Source organism: Octodon degus, unplaced genomic scaffold (assembly GCF_000260255.1).
Source record: "Octodon degus isolate 3935 unplaced genomic scaffold, OctDeg1.0 scaffold00012, whole genome shotgun sequence".
Taxonomy (NCBI): domain Eukaryota; kingdom Metazoa; phylum Chordata; class Mammalia; order Rodentia; family Octodontidae; genus Octodon; species Octodon degus.
This window is the reverse complement of record NW_004524588.1, coordinates 17,863,222-17,867,565: the sequence shown is the minus strand read 5'-3', so window position 1 is coordinate 17,867,565 and position 4,344 is coordinate 17,863,222.

Sequence of the window (4,344 nt, the reverse complement as noted above, 5' to 3'; positions counted from 1 at the left end):
GATGTTCTGATTTTATTTTATTTGTGCATATACTCAACAGAAGCATAGGTTGTTTGTGTGGCAGGTCTATTTTTAATTTTTAAAGGATCTTCCCTCTTGTTTTCCATAATGGCTGAAGCAATTTACATTTTCCCTAAGAATGTACAGAGGGTTTCTAATTTCCATAGTGCATGCTATCTTTTGCTTTGGATAAGAGCCATGTTAACTGGCACAGGTGATACTTCATTGAGGTCTGGTTTTGCATTTCACTAAGGATTAGTAACACGTGCAACAGCGGACTCAACAATTTTGTTTATTTATTTCCCAGTACTTTAATGTTTTGTCAATATATCACAGTAGAAAGATGCTGCTGACCCTGCTAGTGATTATTATGGCTATTATTATTTGTATAATACCCTTTCCAAATGTCTGTGTGTGTGTTTATATTACTATCTAAGAAGTGAGATCATAATTTGTTAACATTTAAATTTCAAGTGTGCAGAAAGGCTATGGCCTACACAAAGTAGTCACTAACTTTTTTAAAATATGACCCTCTTCTGCTGATGCAGTGAGAACCGTGTATTCTGAAGAGTTAGTGTTTATTAGCAAGTACATTATATGGTGTTAGTGATGGTAGTGTGAATTGTTTCATAAGTATTTTTATTACCTCTTCTATTAGCTTAGCCACATTTTAATAAGTATTCTATTTTATCTGCTGACATTTTATTGAGGAAAAAATCAATTAATTCATTAAAATTTTAAGATTTAATTTGTTTCTCTTACTATTTATTTTATGCCTCATAGTTTCAATAGAGTTAAGATGACTTACAAGAGCACCAACTATTCAGAAAGACACAGTGAACATTTAAAATATTTTTAAAAAATAATAATATAAAGAAAACTAATTTGCTAACAATGTTACTAAAGAGGCAGTTGCTCTACGGAGGCATGCCCTTGAGACATCTATGCCTGGGAACTGGGGACCAACCTGCCTTTAATCGTGGAACAAACCAGACTTACAGGAGCATTGCTAAACACTGAAACTTCAGTGTGTGACACCAACTGCCATGCAGCTGGACAAGACTGGCACGGGTGGCATCCGTGACACACTAGGGACAGTTACTGTATCTTATGACGTTTATCTCCTAAACATCATTCAGAGGAGATCATGCTCCACCCCATAACCTCATTTTCCCACCTGCACGAGGACAATAGATTCGCAGCTTGTTGCAGCCCCCTCTGTCCTCTCCTCCCACTCTAACATGCCGCAGCATGCTGCAACCAGAGTGATTTTTTTAATGCAAATTAAATGTTCTTAGTTCCTTGCTTCCTGCCTTGTAGAAGTTGTAAGGATAACCCATAAATGTGGATTATGGTGTTATGCATGATCCCACTACACACTCCCTGTCCTGCAACATTCAGAGAACAACACTTAGCTCTTTTTTACCTGTGAGGTAGGTTTAGCTAAATGCACACATAATTTCTACGTAGCTTCACAAAGCTATCTTGTTTCCTCTCAACTCAGGTTCTTTTCACTTAGGGCTCTGTAGTAGATTTCTAACTGGTGGTCACCTTATTACACCCAGCTGAATTAGAGCAGTGTGATGCTGGGTGCAGGAGACCCACCTGAGGATTATTGCCAGCAGCATAAAGGAGAAGCTGCTGAAATGCTGTTAGGGGTGCTGTTTGGAGAAGCTACTGGAGCTCTTGGCAGCTGCTGGTTCTCTTAGGGAGTTCTGCTGGGGGACCTTGTCATGCTGGCTTTTCTGATGCACTTTGGAGAAGCTTTGGTCCTCATCTTGAGCATCGCTTCCTGGCTCCGTAGGGGAAGGTGGTGCACTGCTCAGCCTCATGACAAAGCTTGTTGCATTGGCTTTCCTGATGGGAATTCGGTTTTCCTCGTCACTGGAGGAGCTCGGGACCTCACTGTTGCAGAGATGGCTGTGGTGCTCTTGGGAGAGCTCTAGTGCTTACCTTGAGCATTACTTCTTGGCTCAGTTCAGGTCTTAACTTGCTACACAGATCTTTCGTTCCTTGGCATGGAATTCCTAGCTGCCACCCCTGACCTTTGGGCCTTTCCAGCACAGATCTGTTAAGCAGGCCTATGTGAGACTTTGTTGTGGGGCCTGGGCCTCCAGTTGTACTTGTGGGAGGCACTGCTATGAGCTGTAGGTTATCATCTGGACTCATGCAGGATAGTAAGATGTAGGCCCTTAGATGTAGTCTTTAGTATGTGGACAGATTTCCTGCACTTATTGTATATGATTCCTATGTGATTTCTTATAAACTAATATTTTTAAATGTGTCCTGAATTGTGTTATTCCCCTTGCAAAAATCCCAAACCATGACAGGCTCCCTCTCCTTTTTAAATTTTTTTTCATTACACAAATACACATTTAATGGTGTCCTTGAATACTTCCCATCAGCAGACGGCATTCATCTCTAAGTGCCCATTCATCTGCATTTCTGCTAAGTAATATAGTATAAACCACTAAACTTTGGAATATAGAAAAATTTTAATAAATATGCAAATAAAGTACATTACCAAAATTGGCCAAATGGAGTTAACTTCTCAGCAATATTAGTTTAATACAGTATCAACTGAAATAATTTTTCTTTTTCCTTAAAGTAGACTAAATGGGTCATCTGCATTGACTACTTTTTATAGCTCAATTAAAATGTCCTATCATATTTCATAAATGCAAAATATTGCACATTTAAAATAATAGTGTAGGACTAAAAAATATTAAGGATCAAAAAGCTGATCTGGAACTTAAGGAAATAAACCTGACATTCTGGAAAGGTAAAATTTATTTAACAATCATCTTTTCCTTTGTGTGCTGCTTTTACTGTAGTACTATAATCTCAACACCCTATTTCTCCTCTCATCTTTATGAAGCCATCATCTGAAGTTGCTGCGAAGAAGACAGACTTCACTTTGAGCTTCCTTTCAATTGATTCTAAAAAGGTGGATGTAAATCTATTTTTCAACATTATGTGGAAAGGGACTGTAGAATTCAAGGATGTCAGTAGCATATCATCTCTGGCAGGGGAAATTTGAAGTGATCATTTTTCTTCAAAAACTATGTTCTTGTGTATTTGCATGAATGATGCAAAAATCACTGGGGGTAGCTCAGGTACCAACTGTCCTGCAGTTCCAGTAGTCATGAGTGCTTTCCTAACGTGCTCTTGCCATGGAAAAGAATAGCTTGTGCTTAAATATCTTTGAGGAGCTTAGTTCACAGGTATCAGCATATATAGTTAGTCAGGGTGAGAATCCTACCAATGAACTGCTAATTTCAAAAAACTGCTGAAGATTCTCAGGACCATTGCCTTTGCCATCTTGTGTATGTAAATGTATGGTTTTGCCTCTGCCATGTTTCCTAGCTTTTCTCCATGCCCTCTTTTCAAATCCTTAAGTTCTCGCTTTCCATTTAATTGTGTTATACCTTTCATTTTTTATTTCTTCTTTTGAGGTCTTTACACTAGGGAGACTATACGATATTTACATACATGAGTCTGGTTTATTTCACTTATGAGTATATCTTCAAATGGCATCCACTTATATATGAGGGCTTCAAGTTTATCATTCTTTATAGCCGAGTAATACTTCATTGTGTAAAAACACCACATCTTTTTCATTCATTCCTCAGGTGACGGGCATTTTATTTGCTTCCACCATTTGACTATCACAAATTGTGCTGCTATAAACATAGGTGCACATATATCACCATGATACGATGTTTTCAATTCTTTTAGGAAAATTCCCAGTAGGGGGATAGCTGGTTTGAATGGGATTTCCAGTCCTAGATATTAAGCAGTCTCCACACTGATTTCCATAATGTTTGCAGCAGTCTATATTCCCACCAGCAGTGGAGAAGGGTTCCTTTTTCCCCACAGCCTCTACAACATTTGTTGTTGGATGATTTCCTTATAGTAGCCATTCTTTCTGGGGTAAGACGGTATCTCAGTGTTGTTTTAATTTGCATTCCGTGAATGGCTAGTGATGTGGAATATTTTTTCACGCATTTATTAGCTTCTATAATTTCTTCCTCTGAGAAGTGTGTTTTTATCTCTCATACCCATTTCTGGATTGGGTCTTTAAATTTTGAGGCCCTAGTTTAACATAAGAACAATTGTTGGAAAATACCTGTTCCTTGTTATGTCTAAGGTATCTGATATTCAGACAGTGATGTTAAGCTCAACTGCCTATGTTATAGGGTAATAATACCATTAAGCTTCTCTTCTGGAGGGTTAACAACTTAAGTTTACAGACCAAAAAATTGGTCTGCAAAATTTTCTTGAGAAAAAGAAAGGCTACAAGGATAGCCAATATTTTGGCCCTAGCCCTTCAAGGTCAGTGAG